The sequence below is a fragment of the Sylvia atricapilla genome, chromosome 3, assembly GCF_009819655.1.
Source record: "Sylvia atricapilla isolate bSylAtr1 chromosome 3, bSylAtr1.pri, whole genome shotgun sequence".
NCBI lineage: Eukaryota > Metazoa > Chordata > Aves > Passeriformes > Sylviidae > Sylvia > Sylvia atricapilla.
The window spans coordinates 52,505,431-52,515,409 of record NC_089142.1 but is presented as its reverse complement, the minus strand read 5'-3'; positions in this window follow the sequence as shown (position 1 = coordinate 52,515,409).

Here is a 9,979-nt window from a genome sequence, read left to right as displayed (position 1 = left end):
TAGATCCTACCTCATCTTGAGTTTCTGCTTCTGGGGCAGGAGTCAGTAAAATGAAAGGTCTCAATAAACTTCATTCTGTCATGAGAAATGAATAGTAAAGAGGAAGGTGAACCCACAAAGAAACCAGCATGAGACCTTGACATTTCAACCCCCCTTCCAATTCATATAAAGAGATGCTATTTCCTTTGGGTTTAAATCCCTACCCTACCTTATTGCTGTGTTGCACATTACACACAGAGGTTAGAGGCCCTAACCATTTCCTTGACTGGATAAGCACAATGTGTTCCCACAACTGCAGTCACCAGGAGAACCCAGGTCACCAGTGGCCAGCCCAAGAGACCGGCTGCTCTGCACCTGCTAAGAGGTAGGTGGTTTTACTGACACAAAGCAGACACATTTAGAGACAAGGACATGGCACACTTTGGTCCTTCCAAGCCCTGCACCACAAGGCACAATGTCCTGCTTTGACAGAAGAGACATCGACAGCAGAAAATAAAGTGGCTGACTTCCCACTGCAGGGAGGAGAACAGGACTTTGGGAGATTGGGGGTTTGTGGTGGCTTGAGGCACCTGGTCACAGATCCCCTTCTTCTGTGACTGACGATCTGGGCAGTGCTCAGAGGAGATCTGGCAGTGGCTGCTAGTATATTGCCTCAAAGCCATCTGCGGCAGGAACCCCTTCTCACAAGGACTGTCTGAAATAAAGACATTTGAAACCAAAACCCAGACTTCTGTGTGGGGCTTTTTGGGGGCTGGATTTTGTTGTGGTTTGGTATTTTTTTTCAGACAACATCAGTGTAACAGAGAGCACCTGAACTAACTGAAATCTAAGTAACAATGTGGGAAAAGGAGAGGGGAAGGAATGAGGAAAGTAGTGGAAAAGTTTGGTCATCAGTAATTCTGTACCTATAGTAATTCCTCAACCTGGCTAAGCACCTAAGAGTATGCAAAACTGCATAGACTGGATCTTCCTCTGGCTTACCTCCAAGACATTAATGCAGATACATTCATAATTAACAAGATTAGATGTTTCGTAAGATCTCATCGTGTCCAACTCAATGTAAGAAAAGTAATTTTGGAGGGGTCACTTGCCCTTTCTTATCCAAAGAACTTGCGCCAGTGTAAAATTACTAAGTGGGAGGAGAATTAAGGCATGTCACTGGAAACTGGACAATTTAAGTCTCTGGAGATATACATCTGGCTTTACAGTCCATTCTTTGATATTTTTCTTTAAGAGTCTGAAGGAGTACAAGCAATTGAATTCCAATTAAACTATTACAGTGTCTGCAGGGCATTTTTTCCATTACAGGTTCAATAACCTAAAAGAGGCATTTTAGTTACTTCTGTAGAGTCCACATTTACAAAAACACACAAACACGTACACCTTTGAATATTGAAACTCCTGGTTTATAGAGCCCCATATTGAGATCAGTTCCGAGGAAACTCAGAAACTACAGTGCAATTATGTGTGCAGTAGGACAGTCAGCAGATGGAGACCATTTTGAAGAAAGCCAATACCTTTTTCCAACTTAGAGCAGCTGTGAGTCCAAGTGAAGCACACCCAGCCACTGTAGCTGCAAACACATCCTACAGATATGGCAGCAAAGTTACAGTCCTTGTGCTTTGTTATAAATAAAGCAACTTGTGGGACTGGGTGCTCCACATTTGTGATTCAACAAATGTTCTGTATCTGCTTTTTCAGAACTTTTCTACTAGCACAGCAGATTAGTTGGACACTTTACAAACTGCCCTATCCAACTTCCCACGTGCTCCAAATCTGCAAAGCAAAAGGTGAATGGTACCAGAAGGCTCTTGGGTACCAAGCTGACAGACTGTCAAAACCTTAAGCCAAGGAGCTGTTAAGTCTCCTTTTCTCCACCCAGACTATAAAGAGGGTGTAATATTTCATGGTAAAATATTGCCATGGAAGACGTTTGCCTATTTTATTTTTTTTTTTTTTTAATAAAGTCTGTTTGGCAGCTATAGGGAAATGGACCATTAGGTATTTTTCCATCTCTAGAGTCTATTATTCCAACTTAATTTAGGAACAGCAGCCCAGTATCCATTTGTAACAGCAAAGGCTAGAAAGGCAGAGTTAAGCACAGAAATAAAATCACAGGCTCCTGGAACAGCCAACATGATCAGTTATCCATATCTGGTAGCCAGTAATCTGATAGTCTGGTTTCTTACCTTTAAGACTGAAAATATCCATCATCATAGAATGGGAATTCATTTCTAGAAGAACAAACATAAAACTTTGAAAATAATCTTCTAGGCATGTGCTGGAGGTACCAACACCACCCCGTCCTCTTCTTTGCGTTGATGTGTTGCATCCTGTGAAGAAGGTTAAGACAGACTCTCTGAAATGTTGTGATGTTTTTCTCTTCACCTTGTCACAGCTCTGCTGAGTGATGGAGGAGGACTGAATGGTCTATTCTCTCTGGAGTGAGAGAATAGTGTCAACACTGCTCTAGATTTCAGATCTGGCAAAATGTGCCTGAAGGTGACACGGAAGAACAGTAAGTTTTAAATGACATCTCTGCTCTCATATGACTCCTGTGAAGATCAGCAGAAAGCTTTCTTAAAAATTAAATGTTATTCTTGTGTCTCTCATACTGAGTATCTCAGCCCAATGCCGATTTAAATAAGGCAGACACTTGGTTTAGATGTGGAGGATAAGCAACAATTCCAGTTTTAATGAAAATCTATGAGTGTGTTTTAGTCCCAGCAAAGTCAGTGCTCACAGACCAGCAATACTCTATAGATAAATTAGTCTTTCTTGATGTTAGCAATCATAGACATCAATTTTTTACTTTGGAAATCCTAACACAGATGGGGCTTTTGTGGAAAAAATCTTTCAGACAAGCTTTGAAGATAACTGCCACAATAAAGGATTAATTTTCTCAGTTTCCTAGGTCTTGATCTGTTTGCTGTAGTTCAGTACAAAATAAAGAGTAGCCTTCTCTACAACTGGCAAGTCAGAGTGAATGAAACCAACTGTGCAGATTACAAACCTTTGAAGTTTTACTTGACGATCATACTAATTGTCCAGAAAAATTTAACAGTAATTGACAAATTCACTTGCATTGTTTCTCATGGTACCAAACAGTTTTGTTCAGGAGAACATCCATATATAGTGGATTTTAGATTTCACCAAGGATTTCCCACTAATTTTAAAATCATTCTTTCTTTCATGTATCTTTAGTACAGTCCTATGGATCACTGGTTCTCTCCAGTTAGAAAGCAAATTAATGTAAGTGTTGCCCACAAGCTCTAAAATATTAAATGCTACTAGAGAACCCTACAAAATTTCTAGTTTCACAGATAGATCCAGGTTGAGGTTTACAGATCCAGAACATTTTGCTTCCCTGATCTCAGAAAAAAATCTCAGCAGATGTACAGCATGGTTGTGATCAGCCCTAGAAGAAAAGCTGATGGAGTGGTTTGGGTGCTAGCCTGAGACTTGGGAGATGTTCATTTTCCCGCTCCACTATGACATCATGTATGGCCTTGGGCAAGTCACATTTCTAAAACGGAAATAATGCCTCTTTCATAAGGATCTTCTGAAGACAAATGCATTCGAGAAGGCAAGGCACTCAAATCATAGAACCATAGGAACATAGAAAGGTTGGTTTGGAAGGGGCCTTAAAGACCATCTCATTCCAACTCCCCTGCCATAGGCAGGGACACCTTCCACTAGACCAGGTTACTCAGAGCTCAGGTTGCATCCAGTCTAGCTTTCAACACTCCCATGGGGCATCCACAGCTTCTCTGGGAAAGCTGTTCCAGTGCCCCATCAACCCCACAGGGAAGAATTTCTCTCTAATATCTAATCTGAACCTACCCTCTTTCAGTTTAAAACTGTTACCTCTTGTCCTAACACTACTCTCCCTGATAAATAATCCCTCTTTCTCTTTACCTAAAGTTCCTCTTTATGTACTGTAAGGCTGCCAGAAGGTCTCTCTGGGCCTTCTCTTCTCCAGGCTGAACAACTTCAACTCTCAGTTTGGCATCCTAGGAGAGGTCCTCCAGCCCTCTGATCATCTTTGTGGCTTCCTCTAGACCTGCTTGAAAAAATCAATGTTTTTCTTTCTTTTCTTGAGAGCCTGACAACTTGTGGTTTACTTCAATACATAACATAACTTTGTAAGCTCTGTCTTTGGAAACATTGCAGGATAAGGAATACTGGGTTCCCATATAATTTGCAGAAGGAAGGGCCACAGCAAAGTGTCTTAACCCTGCCTTCCTGAAGGCAGATGTTCCACACAGGAAGATGTTCCCTAGCCCAGAGATGAATGTGTTCTTGCATTTCACACACAGGAACCTCCTTCCTGCTTCGGGCAGGAATGAAACTCTGGGTTACCCACTGCAGTCACAGCTGCTGCTCTGTCACTCTTGTACCACTTCATCATCTCAGCATATATGGCACAAATACCCCCACGTGGCACCTCAGTCCAAATACCCTCCAAAACTCCTCTGCATGCTGCTGTTTGCTGAGTAACTGACTCAACCTACTGCACAACACTGCAGCTCCCTCATATTATTCAGGGTGGGATTAACCAGTCAGTGATCTCACACCTTCAGTCTGGCTTACATCCTGCTACTCAGACCTTACCCTCACAGACAAGGACTGAATCACCAAACCACAGAAAGAAAAAAATCAACAGCCCAGCACATCCTCACACCAGCTACCCAGCCTGGCATGCTCTTGAAATGCTTGGGTTAATACCTTGCAGCATCCAAATAAAAGGAATCTCAGGATACCCCTCAGCTGATAGACTGAGAGGAAAGGACTGATTTCTCAGTAAAAATCAGTAGCCACTGAGATGCAAATCTAAATAGGCCAAAGACCAAAGCAGAAACATATTGTGTTCCAAAAGGACCTCTTTCACAGTGTTGGAAACTATTATAAGCCAAATCAGCTTGGAGAATTCTTGAAAGGAAAAGACAAGTAGTAATTAGGAGGTATTAAAAAAGAGAACACTAAATAGATAAATATCCACAATCACACACACACAAAAAAAGGCAATTTTTGCTTAGTGGCACATACTGTGGTTGGACTTCTCCACACCTTATAACCCTCCAAAATCTCAAGAGTGACTACAAATGCTGCAGGGCTGCCAATCTCTTTATGCCTCCGAGCTGGTAAATCCCAAGGACCATTTGTAGCTCCACTACTAATTCTCATGGTTCCTCTGCGTTAATTTTGGCACACCTTGCCCCTAGATCAGAAGAAAGAAAGAAAGCTATCAGCATAGCCCTTCCATTAAGGGAAAAATGTAATAAAGCATTAAGTCTCAAGTGAATAAACAACCCCCAAAAGCAACCCTTCTCACTTTAGTGTATCTTCCCTTTTCTCAAAGGCTGAATTTCCTTCTTCTGAGGTGAGCTGTTGGATCAGCTCATGGTGGTCATGAAGCCATGGTCTCCGTAGCATAAAAGACCATGATCTGCTTTCCTTCTGCCAGAAGGTCGTTGGGAAATTCAGCAAAGAGTTTCACCGCCTCCACAGTCAGCCTGAGGTCTAGGGGGGATGTGACAGAGACCACAGCTTCATGACCACAGCAAGCTGATCCAAGAGCTCACCTCTGAAGGTGGAAATTCATTCCCTTGGGGTAATATGTTTCAGCAAAATAACCAGTTTTATGCTGGCTTAGTGTGCTGAACTGGCACAGGAAATGCTCCAGTAAGAATCAGTGTAAGAATGGCAACTCTCCTGAGCAGAGGGTGAGAAAAGCCAGGACCAGGGAATAGGGAAAAGGCACAAACCCCACTCCTTTCAGCAGCACTGCACTGTCACATTAGCATCCATGCTTGTGAAACCGCAGGCTGAGGACTTGCTGTGGAGCAATAACTCATCTGCAGAACCTTTCATGAAGTGTAATCCAGTACTCCCAAGCAGGATTTGTATCTTACCCATCAGCTCCCCAAAGCATCGTACATATAAAGTAACAATCCAGTGAAAGGGGAAATAAAATTAGCTGCACAAATATTTAGATAACCCACGATAAAAGAAGAAGTAGGCAGCAGCTCATAGAAATCAGGAGCCACAAACTTGATAAGATGGACTAAGGACAAAAGGAAATAAATTCTGTGACTGCCAAGAGAGCAAGAGAGATTCTGATCTTTGGGTGTTTGCTCTCCTGGGTGTTTCTTGAATTCTTGTTTTTCTTGTATATCAAAACTAAATTGGCTCATTTTTGGATGGACAAAATAGGTGAAAATGAAGAGGGCAAAATTATTTCATAAATATTCTCATCCAGCGTAACAGAAGCAGGGGCTTATATGCATGTATGAAATGATGGTGAATTAACTGGCCTTACTGTAAACAAAGAAGTTCAGTAAAAAACCAGACATTACCAACTAGAGTAGCTCCTAAATGAGCAAGTCTGAGTTGTGCACCTGCAAGAGCTCCAGAAGAGCAGATGGACAAGTACTCTGGACTTACCCCTCTACACTGACTAGAAGAAGACTAACACAACTGCTTGAGATATGGCACTGACATGAAAGACGAGGTGCCTTGAGACTACACTCACACCTAGCTCAAGGCATCCTGAGGAAAGAAAAGCGCTCAAGCTCATACTTGCTGAACACTGATGGAGCAAAACAGCAGCTAATGGGCACAAGAAGCACACCCCATAAAAACAAAGCTCTTGGCCCACTGGAGATTAGCAGAAAGAGTAGGTTTCTCACAGAAGAGCAGAGGGGGTGCATGTCTTTCCATGCCAGCATGCACAGCCTGGAGACAGGAGATGCTGCTGTGCCTACACTATCTCCCATAATGCTTTAAAGAAGTGGCCATCTCCTTCACAATGTTCAGATTTGCCAGAAATTGCAAGTGAGGGAAAGTTGTTCCTAATGATTAACAAACTATGCCATAAATATAACTGGTAATGTTCCTGTTCCTTCTCTGTGCAGGAGGGCTCCAGGCAGGCCAGCAAGGGGCTTGGAGCATCTGCAGCAAGGAGCTCCTGCCATCCCCTCTGGGAAGCACTGGGATCTAAGACAACATGCTCACGAGTATATTGTCTTTCAGGTGTTTTTGTGAGCTGCAGCCTCACACCTGGAGGAGCTGTGCTGGTGAAGAGGGCAGCCTGTGGCAAGGCCATGGGAAGAGGCCATCGACACCCCACAGCACTGCCCATGTTCAGAGCACTGCCTTTTCTTGGCCTCAGCATGACCATGGAGGGAGGAACTCACAGAGCAAGGGCTTAGTAAGCTCACAAGTTTCCAGAAGACTCTCCTGGTGAGAGGGAAGAGGAGCAGGAACATGGGCCACTTGCCAGAGATCGATTTGTCCAATTTAAAGAAATTAATTTAATTGTCTGTGGCAGCAGGAAAGCTTGCAGCTGCTGGCTCCAGGAAGCCTGGACAGTAAGACAGCACGGCGCCAACACTGCTAGAATTAAGCAAGTGAGGTGAACACCCAGCAGCCGGGGCTCAGGAAGCTTGGTGGCTTCACATCCTTGCAGTGACAGGTTTGCACACCCACTATTTCCATGCTGAACTGTTACATCCCAGGACAGTGAATCTCTCTAAAATCCAGGCTGGCTGTTAACATTTAGTGTAGCTGGTACAAGATAGCATTTAAAATCCTCACCATTCTCCAGTTAAAACTTCACCCTGCAAAAGCCGGGGGTCTGTCCTGTGAAGGGGAACCCCAGCAATCTGCTGAGGTGGTGAGACCCTGTGTCCCAGCCCAGGGAGAATACTAACAACTGTGTAATTACAAAATTATGTTAACTTTTTTCTTTCCTTTTTTTTTTTTTTTTTTCCTCAGAAGATAAGAACAGTTGGAGAAGTATATGCTGTGGGGCCTCAGCAAATCTACTGCCAGGATTTGCTGTTTGAGGCTTTCATCCATCCAGTTTTAATCCAAATTAGTAGGAGCTTCAGAAAGGGATTCTGGCAAAGTCACAGCTGGAAAGATTTTCATCATTAATTCTGCCAGGCATATAAAAATACAATTAAAAAAAATGGGAAGGGGGTGGGCTATAACAGCTCTTGGCGCAAACCTGTTTTGTTTTGCTTTTAGAGTAAAAACAAAAACCAAAATAAAATCCATATTTAATTAAGAAATAATCCTTATCTTTGTCCTCCTTGATATTTTTACATAAGGCTAAAAATGCCATTCTATGATTATTATAGAATTAATTCCTTTGCTTTGTAAAGAGGCAGGGCGGCTGGGGGTGAGCGGGGAGGGCCGGCTCCCCTGGCCCCAGTGGCACAGGGCCGCGCAGATTTTTGGCAGGTCATTCCCTGCAGCAAACAGCAGTAGTTTAACGAGTTCAGCCTGCAGCTTGTCAGTGGGAACGCCAGAACGGCGAGGCAGCACAAGCGCAGGTGGTGCCTGGGGCTTGTGTGTGTTTACCCAGTGAGCACCAGCATTCCACACTGCCTGGGACCAGCTCCTCAGCAAGGACTAGAGGTGCACACACACTCCTGTGACAGCTCCTGTTCCAAGCTGTGGAGTCTAAAACATGGCATTTTGCAAATGCCAGCTTTGACAAATACTGCTTAAACAAACCATCTCCTTTTCTCATGTAATTTCATTTATCCAGGGAATGTTAAGGAATGAGGCTCGAGCAAGGGCACAGAAGTACTCTTTGCCACATATGCATTTTGAAGAGAGAGTAGGAATTTCCCAAAATGCTTCTAAGCTGCTATGGGTCTGTTTATCAATGAGACATAAGGTTCCCTGGAGGACAGAAGCTTATGTCCTATGGTGCTGCTTGTGGTTCCGGTTATCCTGGTCTCTATCACAGCTGTTACTGCAATAAACCCGTTGCACCTGCCCAGCACTCCAAATCTCAGAGCTTTAAGCCAACTGCCTCAAAACAAAACTGATTTATAAAGACATGAATTGTGACCACAGAGGCATCATTCCACCCATCACACACATTCACATGAAGAAGACAACCATGAACAACTCAGTGGAGAGGACTGCGTGTATGTAAATGTAAGGAGCTAGACTGGAGGAGTCAGACTGGGGAATGAGAGGCTGGAAAGCAGTGTTGCAGAAAGAGATCTGAAGGTCCTGGCCAAAAGAGAGTTGAACATGAGTCAGCAGTGCCCTGGCAGCCAGGAGGGCCAACCCTGTCCTGGGGTGCATCAGGCACAGCATCAGCAGATGGGCAAGGGACGGGATTGTCCTACTCTGCTCTGTACTGGGGTGCCCTCACCTTGAATATTTTGTGCAGTTTGGGGTGCCACAACATAGAAAAGACATTAAGCTATTAGAGAGTGTCCAAAGGAGGGTCATGAGGCAAGTGAAGGGTCTGGAAGTGAAGCCTTATGAGGAGCAGCTGAGGTCATTTGGGTCTTTTCAGCCTGGAGAGGACTGAGGGGAGAACTCACTGAAGTCATGAACATCCTTGTGAGGAGGAGGGGCAAGCACTGATATCTTCTTTCTGGTGACCAGTGACAGGACTCAAGGAAACAACATGAAGCTGAGGTGGAGGAGCTTTAAGTTGGATTTCAGGAAAAGCTTCTTCCCCCAGAGGGTGTTTGGGCTCTTGTCTTAGCTTCCAAACCAAGACAGCACTGGAAGAGGTTTCCTCCAGGGAAGCCACTGCAACAGATTCTCCAGAAAACCAAGCCTGACAGAGTTCAAGAAGTATCTGGACAATGCTCTCAGGCACATGGTGTGATTTCTTGGGGATGTTCTGTGCAGGGCCAGGAGGTGCACTTGGTGATCCTGATGAGTCCCTTCCAATTCAGCATATTGTGTGATTCTGTAACAGATCCAACTAACTCAAAGGATTTTCTCCACATAACTGTGTTTCATGTCTAGCCAAAAATCATAGCATTTAAGGAACTTCATCTATTAGTTGTTAAGAACTTTCATAACTAAATTTATTCTGTACTGCAGTCACCCACTTGCATTTCCCCTAGCATTACATCAATAGAAGAAAAGATAGAACAAGGATTAGTTTTGCCTCCAAAATACACAGCATAATTCTCAAGTGTTTAGTGAAAAC